Below are 13,289 nucleotides of genomic sequence, written 5' to 3'. Positions count from 1 at the left end.
TGGGAAGGAGGACGTGATGAGGGTCGTCAGCGACTTCTACAGCGAACTCTACTCCCACAAGACTACCGACCCCGACGCTGCTGATAAGTTCCTGTCAGGTATCACTAACCATCTTGATCCTGCAGGCACGGCAGCCTTGGACAAACCTCTGATGGTGGGCGAATTGCTCTCTGCCGCTAAATCCTTTAGGACCGGCAGGACCCCGGGCAGTGATGGTCTTCCAGCGGAGCTCTATGTAGCGCTGGGAGACCTCATCTGTCCGGACCTGTTGGACCTGTACGAGGAGATGGTGGTGGAGGGTAGAATGCCTCCATCTTTGAGGGAAGGAATGGTCACGATCCTGTACAAGCGGAAGGGAGAGAGGTGCGACCTGAGGAATTGGCGTCCCATCACTCTGCTCAACGTGGACTACAAGATCCTGGCCAAGACGATGGCGACACGACTTAAGACGGTCATCGGACGGATTATCCACCCGGACCAGACCTGCGGCATCCCTGGACGTCGCATCGCAGACAGCCTCGCTCTCATGCGGGACACGGTCGAGTACATCAAGGTCCGCCGCGCACACGCGGCCCTGGTCTCCTTGGATCAGGAGAAGGCCTTCGACCGGGTTTCCCACGAGTTCATGGGCCGAGCTCTGCACCGGTTAGGTTTGGGTAACATGTTTTGTTCGTATGTCCGTCTGATGTATTTTGATATCCACAGCTCGGTGTTGGTGAACGGCTGGAAGACTGACCCCTTCCCTGTCCTCTCTGGGGTCAGACAAGGCTGCCCTCTATCACCTCTTCTTTTTGTTTGTGTTATAGAACTCTTCGCAGAGGCTATCCGGCAGAATGGAGAGATCAGAGGGATCACCGCACCGGGTCCGGGACGACACGAGGTCAAGTGCTCGCTCTACATGGACGACGTCACCGTCTTCTGCGCTGATCGTGGTTCAGTCGACGCCCTCGTCCAGACGTGTGAGAGGTTCGGCCGGGCTTCAGGGGCCAAAGTCAACTGCAGGAAGTCGGAAGCCATGCTCTTCGGGGATTGGCAGCCGGCCTCCTCCGCCCCCTTCCCCTTCAACATTCAACCGGATTTCCTCAAGGTGCTGGGAGTCTGGTTCGGGAAGGAAGGAGCGGCCCTCAAGTCCTGGCAAGAACGCTTGGCCAAGGTGAAGCAACGGATCGGACTCTGGAGCCTCAGACACCTCACTTGTGAGGGTAAGGCACTCATCCTGCGTAATGAGGTCCTGCCCGTCTTGCAGTACACGGCGCAGGCCTGGCCCCCACACGTCACTGTGTGCAGGGCCATTACCAGGACAGTGTTTCACTTTGTCTGGGGATCCAAGATGGACAGAGTCAGGCGGGCCGTCATGTACAAGGAGCCTCGCAAGGGTGGGAAGGGCGTTCCAGATATCCCCACCCTCCTGCGATCCTCTTTTGTGTGTGATTGTGTCCGCCGGACTTTGCAAGTCAAGAATGGCTCCGCGGGCAGGTCCATGTCTCGCTTCTTCCTGCTTCCTCTTTGGAGGCGACTCGGCTGGGACAAGTGGGACAGCTCCTTCCCCTACAACTGGACGACGCCATGGTTCTACGGAGACGTCGTTCGATTTGTGGGGGAGCATCAACTGGAGGGACTCAAGCCCGACTTGTGGAAGCCCAAAACTATCCACAAGCTAATCAGAGCCAAGGATGACGTGGAGAACATCACAGGACTTCACCAGGACACGCTGGAGACTGTGTGGACAAATGTGTCGTCTGACAGGCTGACCAACGGGCACAAGGACTTGTCGTGGATGGCGATTCAGGGCGGACTGCCCGTCCGGTCATTCATGCATGCCCGGAACCTGTGCAAGACCCGGTACTGCCCAAGGTGCCCCTTCGTGGAGGAAACATCTTTGCACACTTTTTGGGACTGCGGATTTGCACAGCGCCTATTGACTGCACTTGAGGACGACCTGAGGAACTCTGTCCCCAGGGCGAGCCTATCGCACCATTCTGTGCTTTACGGACTCTTCCCTGGGGTTCATACCGTCGGAGCCATCCAGGAGGCTTGGCGCCTTATGAACTGCTTCAAGGATGCCGTTTGGGTCGCCAGGAACCGGCTCATCTTGAGGAGGGAGAGGATGTCCATCCAGGACTGCCGCAGGCTGATCCACAGCCTGCTCAGAGACTATTCCATCATGGACGGTCCGGAGGACGAGGACGAGGACTAAACCCCTCCTCCCCCTCTCCCCTTATGTGTCTTGTCTTTCAATAAAGCTTCGGGCCTGTGATTTTCCCCTCCCCATCCCCTTTTTCCCAATCCCCATCCCTTATCACGGTTCGTCGTACTGTATTGATTGACATGCTTTTTCTTTCAGATTGAGTGTTTTGTGTAGCATAGGGGTGTGATGTGTCTAGTTAGTGCGTCGTATCCTCATGCTATGTAAATATGATGTAGAATTCTGTGTGTACTGGGCTGCGGCACTGTACACTGTCTGTTAACTTATTTTTTGTGCTAATAAAAGATATATTCAATCAAAAAAATCTGTTCTTATCAGTTTAATATCTGATACGTCCCCTATCTGGGGACCATATATTAAATGGATTTTTAGAACAGGGAGATGGAAAAAGAGCTTGCTCTGTCCACTCCACGCATTGACCTGGTATTGCAGTATCTCCAGGACCGGTGCACCCCTTCTTTAATGCAGTTTCTAAAATCAGAAAGAATTGAATTCAATGTTTTTTGTTCATTTTGCTTGTTTGTCGGATTTTGGGATGGACTCTTTGGCTTTGCTTTTCTTCTCCTCATTGGATTTTTCATGTTCAAAGTTGCAGAAGCCAGATTACAACCTCATTTTGGTTCAACTTCAGCAACTGTGCATTGCATTGCCATGTAATGTGATGCAATGCTATCTTTCTAGCTCTCCCTTTTTACTTCCTTTTGGATAAACAGACATATTAGGCAAGCATTTTGGAGCTTTCACCTAAATAACTACAGGTGGTGAGATAAGCTGCACAATATAATTGACCTTTCAGTATATTGTTGCACACACACCATCTATTTAGCAAATGCCCTTGTTATCAACAGCAGCCTTTTAAACTCACCTGAGCTAACAGGTATGTGCGCTGGTTACTCTGCTGCGCTTAAAATTTCTTTTTTGGTTTGCTACAATGCCTTTTCTGAAACGTTGTCTCCTTCTGCTGGAACACTGACTTCTTTCATTTAATGCCTGCAGACTATAAAAGAGAACCCAACCCAAAAAGTTTGGTTGATTAGTCTGTGGCATTCTGTTAAACTGTTGCTTATGGCGGTCTCTGTGAGCTTCTCAGCGACATTCAGCCAGCCAGGTATCCTGCCTGCAGTAGATGGAATGTGGCAATGGAACGCTGGCTGCGCGTGTCATAATAGGCTCTGAGCCTTTATATACCTGTGCACAGCAGCAGCCACCTTCAGTCTGCTGCTGGACAGCCAGCAGCAGCAGCAGCAGGAGAGGTATGTAATCAGGAGCCCTCCTGCTAAGGGTAGACAGCTGCTCGTTCCACCCCACCCCCCGCCTTAATTGGTTCTCCTCTCTTCCAACGATGTTGAGGCGGGTGGGAACAGCAGGGGGTGAAGGTGCTGTGTTTAAAGAGGTGGAGTTATGCAGATCTAAAACGCGTGGATTGCAGCAGCAGCAAGCCGAAAAGTGCAGGCATGTAAGGGATCTAGAGGTTGACAACATGTCTTCTTAACGGGAGTCCAGGAGCTCATCTCCACAAATGGACTTTTCAGGATCCTTGGGTGGCTCCGTAGTTTGAAACCAATTCTGGTTATCGCTTCTCGGCCTTTTGGCTAAGATCAAGTGTAGTATCTGTTCTTATCAGTTTAATATCTGATACGTCCCCTATCTGGGGACCATATATTAAATGGATTTTTAGAACAGGGAGATGGAAAAAGAGCTTGCTCTGTCCACTCCACGCATTGACCTGGTATTGCAGTATCTCCAGGACCGGTGCACCCCTTCTTTAATGCAGTTTCTAAAATCAGAAAGAATTGAATTCAATGTTTTTTGTTCATTTTGCTTGTTTGTCGGATTTTGGGATGGACTCTTTGGCTTTGCTTTTCTTCTCCTCATTGGATTTTTCATGTTCAAAGTTGCAGAAGCCAGATTACAAGCTCATTTTGGTTCAACTTCAGCAACTGTGCATTGCATTGCCATGTAATGTGATGCAATGCTATCTTTCTAGCTCTCCCTTTTTACTTCCTTTTGGATAAACAGACATATTAGGCAAGCATTTTGGAGCTTTCACCTAAATAACTACAGGTGGTGAGATAAGCTGCACAATATAATTGACCTTTCAGTATATTGTTGCACACACACCATCTATTTAGCAAATGCCCTTGTTATCAACAGCAGCCTTTTAAACTCACCTGAGCTAACAGGTATGTGCGCTGGTTACTCTGCTGCGCTTAAAATTTCTTTTTTGGTTTGCTACAATGCCTTTTCTGAAACGTTGTCTCCTTCTGCTGGAACACTGACTTCTTTCATTTAATGCCTGCAGACTATAAAAGAGAACCCAACCCAAAAAGTTTGGTTGATTAGTCTGTGGCATTCTGTTAAACTGTTGCTTATGGCGGTCTCTGTGAGCTTCTCAGCGACATTCAGCCAGCCAGGTATCCTGCCTGCAGTAGATGGAATGTGGCAATGGAACGCTGGCTGCGCGTGTCATAATAGGCTCTGAGCCTTTATATACCTGTGCACAGCAGCAGCCACCTTCAGTCTGCTGCTGGACAGCCAGCAGCAGCAGCAGCAGGAGAGGTATGTAATCAGGAGCCCTCCTGCTAAGGGTAGACAGCTGCTCGTTCCACCCCACCCCCCGCCTTAATTGGTTCTCCTCCCTTCCAACGGTGTTGAGGCGGGTGGGAACAGCAGGGGGTGAAGGTGCTGTGTTTAAAGAGGTGGAGTTATGCAGATCTAAAACGCGTGGATTGCAGCAGCAGCAAGCCGAAAAGTGCAGGCATGTAAGGGATCTAGAGGTTGACAACATGTCTTCTTAACGGGAGTCCAGGAGCTCATCTCCACAAATGGACTTTTCAGGATCCTTGGGTGGCTCCGTAGTTTGAAACCAATTCTGGTTATCGCTTCTCGGCCTTTTGGCTAAGATCAAGTGTAGTATCTGTTCTTATCAGTTTAATATCTGATACGTCCCCTATCTGGGGACCATATATTAAATGGATTTTTAGAACAGGGAGATGGAAAAAGAGCTTGCTCTGTCCACTCCACGCATTGACCTGGTATTGCAGTATCTCCAGGACCGGTGCACCCCTTCTTTAATGCAGTTTCTAAAATCAGAAAGAATTGAATTCAATGTTTTTTGTTCATTTTGCTTGTTTGTCGGATTTTGGGATGGACTCTTTGGCTTTGCTTTTCTTCTCCTCATTGGATTTTTCATGTTCAAAGTTGCAGAAGCCAGATTACAAGCTCATTTTGGTTCAACTTCAGCAACTGTGCATTGCATTGCCATGTAATGTGATGCAATGCTATCTTTCTAGCTCTCCCTTTTTACTTCCTTTTGGATAAACAGACATATTAGGCAAGCATTTTGGAGCTTTCACCTAAATAACTACAGGTGGTGAGATAAGCTGCACAATATAATTGACCTTTCAGTATATTGTTGCACACACACCATCTATTTAGCAAATGCCCTTGTTATCAACAGCAGCCTTTTAAACTCACCTGAGCTAACAGGTATGTGCGCTGGTTACTCTGCTGCGCTTAAAATTTCTTTTTTGGTTTGCTACAATGCCTTTTCTGAAACGTTGTCTCCTTCTGCTGGAACACTGACTTCTTTCATTTAATGCCTGCAGACTATAAAAGAGAACCCAACCCAAAAAGTTTGGTTGATTAGTCTGTGGCATTCTGTTAAACTGTTGCTTATGGCGGTCTCTGTGAGCTTCTCAGCGACATTCAGCCAGCCAGGTATCCTGCCTGCAGTAGATGGAATGTGGCAATGGAACGCTGGCTGCGCGTGTCATAATAGGCTCTGAGCCTTTATATACCTGTGCACAGCAGCAGCCACCTTCAGTCTGCTGCTGGACAGCCAGCAGCAGCAGCAGCAGGAGAGGTATGTAATCAGGAGCCCTCCTGCTAAGGGTAGACAGCTGCTCGTTCCACCCCACCCCCCGCCTTAATTGGTTCTCCTCCCTTCCAACGGTGTTGAGGCGGGTGGGAACAGCAGGGGGTGAAGGTGCTGTGTTTAAAGAGGTGGAGTTATGCAGATCTAAAACGCGTGGATTGCAGCAGCAGCAAGCCGAAAAGTGCAGGCATGTAAGGGATCTAGAGGTTGACAACATGTCTTCTTAACGGGAGTCCAGGAGCTCATCTCCACAAATGGACTTTTCAGGATCCTTGGGTGGCTCCGTAGTTTGAAACCAATTCTGGTTATCGCTTCTCGGCCTTTTGGCTAAGATCAAGTGTAGTATCTGTTCTTATCAGTTTAATATCTGATACGTCCCCTATCTGGGGACCATATATTAAATGGATTTTTAGAACAGGGAGATGGAAAAAGAGCTTGCTCTGTCCACTCCACGCATTGACCTGGTATTGCAGTATCTCCAGGACCGGTGCACCCCTTCTTTAATGCAGTTTCTAAAATCAGAAAGAATTGAATTCAATGTTTTTTGTTCATTTTGCTTGTTTGTCGGATTTTGGGATGGACTCTTTGGCTTTGCTTTTCTTCTCCTCATTGGATTTTTCATGTTCAAAGTTGCAGAAGCCAGATTACAAGCTCATTTTGGTTCAACTTCAGCAACTGTGCATTGCATTGCCATGTAATGTGATGCAATGCTATCTTTCTAGCTCTCCCTTTTTACTTCCTTTTGGATAAACAGACATATTAGGCAAGCATTTTGGAGCTTTCACCTAAATAACTACAGGTGGTGAGATAAGCTGCACAATATAATTGACCTTTCAGTATATTGTTGCACACACACCATCTATTTAGCAAATGCCCTTGTTATCAACAGCAGCCTTTTAAACTCACCTGAGCTAACAGGTATGTGCGCTGGTTACTCTGCTGCGCTTAAAATTTCTTTTTTGGTTTGCTACAATGCCTTTTCTGAAACGTTGTCTCCTTCTGCTGGAACACTGACTTCTTTCATTTAATGCCTGCAGACTATAAAAGAGAACCCAACCCAAAAAGTTTGGTTGATTAGTCTGTGGCATTCTGTTAAACTGTTGCTTATGGCGGTCTCTGTGAGCTTCTCAGCGACATTCAGCCAGCCAGGTATCCTGCCTGCAGTAGATGGAATGTGGCAATGGAACGCTGGCTGCGCGTGTCATAATAGGCTCTGAGCCTTTATATACCTGTGCACAGCAGCAGCCACCTTCAGTCTGCTGCTGGACAGCCAGCAGCAGCAGCAGCAGGAGAGGTATGTAATCAGGAGCCCTCCTGCTAAGGGTAGACAGCTGCTCGTTCCACCCCACCCCCCGCCTTAATTGGTTCTCCTCCCTTCCAACGGTGTTGAGGCGGGTGGGAACAGCAGGGGGTGAAGGTGCTGTGTTTAAAGAGGTGGAGTTATGCAGATCTAAAACGCGTGGATTGCAGCAGCAGCAAGCCGAAAAGTGCAGGCATGTAAGGGATCTAGAGGTTGACAACATGTCTTCTTAACGGGAGTCCAGGAGCTCATCTCCACAAATGGACTTTTCAGGATCCTTGGGTGGCTCCGTAGTTTGAAACCAATTCTGGTTATCGCTTCTCGGCCTTTTGGCTAAGATCAAGTGTAGTATCTGTTCTTATCAGTTTAATATCTGATACGTCCCCTATCTGGGGACCATATATTAAATGGATTTTTAGAACAGGGAGATGGAAAAAGAGCTTGCTCTGTCCACTCCACGTATTGACCTGGTATTGCAGTATCTCCAGGACCGGTGCACCCCTTCTTTAATGCAGTTTCTAAAATCAGAAAGAATTGAATTCAATGTTTTTTGTTCATTTTGCTTGTTTGTCGGATTTTGGGATGGACTCTTTGGCTTTGCTTTTCTTCTCCTCATTGGATTTTTCATGTTCAAAGTTGCAGAAGCCAGATTACAAGCTCATTTTGGTTCAACTTCAGCAACTGTGCATTGCATTGCCATGTAATGTGATGCAATGCTATCTTTCTAGCTCTCCCTTTTTACTTCCTTTTGGATAAACAGACATATTAGGCAAGCATTTTGGAGCTTTCACCTAAATAACTACAGGTGGTGAGATAAGCTGCACAATATAATTGACCTTTCAGTATATTGTTGCACACACACCATCTATTTAGCAAATGCCCTTGTTATCAACAGCAGCCTTTTAAACTCACCTGAGCTAACAGGTATGTGCGCTGGTTACTCTGCTGCGCTTAAAATTTCTTTTTTGGTTTGCTACAATGCCTTTTCTGAAACGTTGTCTCCTTCTGCTGGAACACTGACTTCTTTCATTTAATGCCTGCAGACTATAAAAGAGAACCCAACCCAAAAAGTTTGGTTGATTAGTCTGTGGCATTCTGTTAAACTGTTGCTTATGGCGGTCTCTGTGAGCTTCTCAGCGACATTCAGCCAGCCAGGTATCCTGCCTGCAGTAGATGGAATGTGGCAATGGAACGCTGGCTGCGCGTGTCATAATAGGCTCTGAGCCTTTATATACCTGTGCACAGCAGCAGCCACCTTCAGTCTGCTGCTGGACAGCCAGCAGCAGCAGCAGCAGGAGAGGTATGTAATCAGGAGCCCTCCTGCTAAGGGTAGACAGCTGCTCGTTCCACCCCACCCCCCGCCTTAATTGGTTCTCCTCCCTTCCAACGGTGTTGAGGCGGGTGGGAACAGCAGGGGGTGAAGGTGCTGTGTTTAAAGAGGTGGAGTTATGCAGATCTAAAACGCGTGGATTGCAGCAGCAGCAAGCCGAAAAGTGCAGGCATGTAAGGGATCTAGAGGTTGACAACATGTCTTCTTAACGGGAGTCCAGGAGCTCATCTCCACAAATGGACTTTTCAGGATCCTTGGGTGGCTCCGTAGTTTGAAACCAATTCTGGTTATCGCTTCTCGGCCTTTTGGCTAAGATCAAGTGTAGTATCTGTTCTTTTAAAAACACAAGAGCTACGATCTACACTTGACGAGAGCGATCGAACTCGGAAGGAGAAGAGCTTCGGAGCCCAGCTGACATCGGAGAACGAAGGCGGATATCGGTGGGAGGAAGAAGCTCTAAAGAATCCAGAAGAAGACGAAGACTCGGAGAAGAATCGGGCTGTCCTGTGGAATCTTCGAGGAAGAAAATCATCGAGACAAAGACCTTTCGGGGAATTTGTCCAGAACACGACGGGAGAAGAATCTGCATAGCTCCACCCATTCCGGGAAGAGTTCCAGATCCAGCTCCAAGAAGTAACTGCAGGAGGAAAGCCATGACAAGCGCTGCGAGGAAGGCCGAAAAGAAGAGCCTGGAGCTGGGGACAGCCAGGAGGGCCCAGCCAGGAGCCGATTCTGACCCCAAGGACTCTGCCTCCACGACTGGCCAGCAGAAGGGACCCCAGAAGCCCCGCCACGAAGCTCCAGCCCTGGAGCCATGGATGCGGCAGACGGTGGCCCTGAAGCTGAAGGAAGTGGATGGGAGGGTGCCGGACATGTCCTCGGACGTGTTCTGCCAGAAGATGCTGCTGGATCGAGGCTTCTCCAGGTCGGACACCCTCAGCATCCAGACCTTCTTGACGGGGATCTTCTTCGTCACCTTCGCCACTGTGAACACCTGCAGGAGGTTCTGGGAAATGGTAAGCGCAAAAGGACCGGATAATTCTTTCTCTGCCTTTACAGGTAGCTGCCCTATCCAGAGGGATGAAAGGAGGATCACGGTCTCCATGCGCAACCCGCACACCCCAGGCCAAGACATCTGTACCTTCCTGAGACGCTTCTGTTTGGTTGTGAAGGAACCCTCTCACATCCTGAATGGACTCGGCTTCTGGACAGGTAAGTGGTCGGTGACCGTTAGACTTCACAGGGACCTGGCGTACTCAGACGGACTTCGGCACCTGCCCCCGACATTCTCCCTGGGCAACTCCTACGGCCTCATCTATTACCCGGACATGCCGCGGAACTGCAGGAGATGCGGCAAGAACGGCCACGAGATGAAGGACTGCAAGGAGGATGCCTGCAGGATTTGTCGAGTGACGGGACACAGCTCGAAGGACTGCCCGAAGAAGACGTCCTGCAACCTGTGTGGGCTGGCGGCTCATCTGTACAAGGATTGCCCCAGGCGTGAGAGATCCTGGGCATCGGTGGTTGCGACGACCCCAGCTACGGAGGACAAGGCCCCGACGACCAGGCCTGTGAAGGTCAAGGACGCGACGACCAAGGCCCCAGCGGCCAAGGCCGAGACGACCAAGGCCAAAGCGGTCAAGGAGTCGGTGGCCAAAGCCCCAGCGACGGTCCCAGCAGCTCCGAAGCAGAAGAAAAAGTCAAAGGAGGGTAAGAGTTCTGTCACCCTCTCTCGATCCCTCCCCCTGCCACCCCCGTCCAATCCCCCCCCACCCCGGCCACCCCTGCTGAGGATTCCACTTCCTCTTCCTCCTCCCCCTACTGCTCAGCAGGTGTCCTTTCCCCTGCCCCGGCAGCCACTCTCCCTCCCAGACCATGGTAGCGGTGGAATTAACCTTTCCTCCACCCGCCGCTATCTATTCCGAGGAGGATTTTCCCCTTCTTGTCTCCCCAGTTCCAACCCGGGGAAAGAGGAAGGTGGAGGACAGCCTGCTACTGAATCCTCCAAAAAGAAGATTCTGATTTCGTAGGCGAAAAGGAGGATACCCTCCCTGAGCCAGAAGAGATGGAGCACATGGTTGAGACCCTGGTGGCCGAGCCAGAAGAGGAGGACTGGTGGTCGCCGAGATCGAGGCCGCGCTGCTTGACCAGATGGAGGAAGAGGGCCTGCTGGTGATCCCGTCACCAGCAGTCAACACCGACAGGGGACCACCCGACCGGAGTGGTAACTAAGGTGTATTGCCTGCGCTAACTTTTTCTTTTTTCCCTACATGATGGCTAATAATAACTTATTTTCCATTAATGTCAGGAGCATCAAGGACAAGTTCAGACGTCAGACTATTTATGCTTCCATACTTCCCAGTTGTGTGATGTTTATATGTTGCAGGAATGTTCCCTTCCCTCCTCTAGGTCCTTCAAACATCTGGCCAGGAGTGGTCCCACGGTCCATCCTACTGGTCCGGTGGGGGTGACTGCAAGTCTGCGGGGGTCGCAATTCTGATCAGGGGGGGCGCATTCACGCTTGAGTCCGTCCAGGAGCTCATCTGCGGCAGGGCTCTTGTTGTAGATGGCAACTGGGCGGGAGAACCTGTCAGGTTCATCAACGTGTATGCGTCCCCACTGAAGAATGAGCGTTTGGAGCTTTTCAAGACCCTGCGGCTTCAGCTTGCCACCACCAGGACCTTAGTGATGGCCGGGGATTTCAACTGCCCCATCGAGGAGGACGGTCGTAGTTCTGGCACATCTGCCAAGTTGGACATCACGTCCAAGCTGCTCATCGAGATGGTAACCGAGGCCTCTCTTCAGGACGTGGTGGGCTCCATGGGGAGAGGCTCCACGAACTATTCGTGGAGCCGACCCGATGGCTCACTCCGCTCCAGGATTGACTTTGTGTTCACCTCTCGGGCAGTCAGGCAGAGTAGGCACTCGATGGTCTCCTGCTTCTTCTCCGACCACAGAGCCATTCACTTACAAGGTGTCCTCGGCGACGGGTTTTCCGTCCGGCCCCGGCTCCTGGAAGCTGAATTGTGCTCTGCTGGCTCAGGATGAAGTCGTGGGAGGAGCTGAGAGCAGCCTACGCAATGTGGCAGTCCTACAAGGGTAGCTTCCAAACAGTCTCTGATTGGTGGGAATATGTTAAACTTGAGTTTCGCTGTTTCTTTCAGGCCAAGGGTCGACAACAGGCGTGTGAGAAGAGGAGGGACTTCAGAGGGCTGCAGCGCGAGCTGCGGTCGCTGCAGGACCTTCTTCACTGCGGCTGGGACGTGAGGGAGGAGCTGGAGGAGACCAAGAAGAGCCTGAAAAGGCACTTTGAGGAGGAGTCCAAGCGAATCATCTTCCGTTCCAAAGTGGAGAATCTGGAGAAGGGTGAGAAATGTAACTCATTCTTTTTCAGGAAACTTCATGCCGGTCACACCCCCTGAACGAGCTGCGAGACGAGAGCGGAAACATGCGACGTGGGAAGGAGGACGTGATGAGGGTCGTCAGCGACTTCTACAGCGAACTCTACTCCCACAAGACTACCGACCCCGACGCTGCTGATAAGTTCCTGTCAGGTATCACTAACCATCTTGATCCTGCAGGCACGGCAGCCTTGGACAAAACCTCTGAGGTGGGCGAATTGCTCTCTGCCGCTAAATCCTTTAGGACCGGCAGGACCCCGGGCAGTGATGGTCTCCAGCGGAGCTCTATGTAGCGCTGGGAGACCTCATCTGTCCGGACCTGTTGGACCTGTACGAGGAGATGGTGGTGGAGGGTAGAATGCCTCCATCTTTGGAGGGAAGGAATGGTCACGATCCTGTACAAAGCGGAAGGGAGAGAGGTGCGACCTGAGGAATTGGGCGGTCCCATCACTCTGCTCAACGTGGACTACAAGATCCTGGCCAAGACGATGGCGACACGACTTAAGACGGTCATCGGACGGATCATCCACCCGGACCAGACCTGCGGCATCCCTGGACGGCGCATCGCAGACAGCCTCGCTCTCATGCGGGACACGGTCGAGTACATCAAGGTCCGCCGCGCACACGCGGCCCTGGTCTCCTTGGATCAGGAGAAGGCCTTCGACCGGGTTTCCCACGAGTTCATGGGCCGAGCTCTGCACCGGTTAGGTTTGGGTAACATGTTTTGTTCGTATGTCCGTCTGATGTATTTTGATATCACAGCTCGGTGTTGGTGAACGGCTGGAAGACTGACCCCTTCCCTGTCCTCTCTGGGGTCAGACAAGGCTGCCCTCTATCACCTCTTCTTTTGTTTGTGTTATAGAATCTTCGCAGAGGCTATCCGGCAGAATGGAGAGATCAGAGGGATCACCGCACCGGGTCCGGGACGACACGAGGTCAAGTGCTCGCTCTACATGGACGACGTCACCGTCTTCTGCGCTGATCGTGGTTCAGTCGACGCCCTCGTCCAGACGTGTGAGAGGTTCGGCCGGGCTTCAGGGGCCAAAGTCAACTGCAGGAAGTCGGAAGCCATGCTCTTCGGGGATTGGCAGCCGGCCTCCTCCGCCCCCTTCCCCTTCAACATTCAACCGGATTTCCTCAAGGTGCTGGGAGTCTGGTTCGGGAAGGAAGGAGCG

General features: G+C 50.8%; 5 non-coding genes and 1 pseudogene across 5 annotated transcripts; all 6 read left to right on the top strand.

Annotated features, from left to right (window-relative positions):
* The first annotated feature begins 2,469 nt into the window (after positions 1 to 2,469).
* On the top strand, positions 2,470 to 2,663 carry LOC141233251 (U2 spliceosomal RNA). The gene has a single exon (XR_012299400.1). It is a non-coding gene; the product is annotated as a U2 spliceosomal RNA (small nuclear RNA).
* Positions 2,664 to 3,778: 1,115 nt separating this feature from the next.
* LOC141233158 (U2 spliceosomal RNA) lies at positions 3,779 to 3,969 on the top strand. The gene has a single exon (XR_012299311.1). It is a non-coding gene; the product is annotated as a U2 spliceosomal RNA (small nuclear RNA).
* Positions 3,970 to 5,084: 1,115 nt separating this feature from the next.
* LOC141233157 (U2 spliceosomal RNA) lies at positions 5,085 to 5,275 on the top strand. The gene has a single exon (XR_012299310.1). It is a non-coding gene; the product is annotated as a U2 spliceosomal RNA (small nuclear RNA).
* Positions 5,276 to 6,390: 1,115 nt separating this feature from the next.
* Positions 6,391 to 6,581, top strand: LOC141233156 (U2 spliceosomal RNA). The gene has a single exon (XR_012299309.1). It is a non-coding gene; the product is annotated as a U2 spliceosomal RNA (small nuclear RNA).
* A 1,115-nt stretch (positions 6,582 to 7,696) lies between these two features.
* On the top strand, positions 7,697 to 7,887 carry LOC141233215 (U2 spliceosomal RNA). The gene has a single exon (XR_012299366.1). It is a non-coding gene; the product is annotated as a U2 spliceosomal RNA (small nuclear RNA).
* A 1,115-nt stretch (positions 7,888 to 9,002) lies between these two features.
* LOC141233295 (U2 spliceosomal RNA) lies at positions 9,003 to 9,080 on the top strand (annotated as a pseudogene).
* The last annotated feature ends 4,209 nt before the right edge of the window (positions 9,081 to 13,289 follow it).

The sequence above is a fragment of the Phyllobates terribilis genome, unplaced genomic scaffold (genome assembly GCF_046119375.1).
Source record: "Phyllobates terribilis strain yellow unplaced genomic scaffold, ASM4611937v1 Scaffold_572__1_contigs__length_1044912, whole genome shotgun sequence".
Lineage (NCBI taxonomy): Eukaryota > Metazoa > Chordata > Amphibia > Anura > Dendrobatidae > Phyllobates > Phyllobates terribilis.
This window is presented reverse-complemented; position numbering and strand designations above follow the sequence as displayed.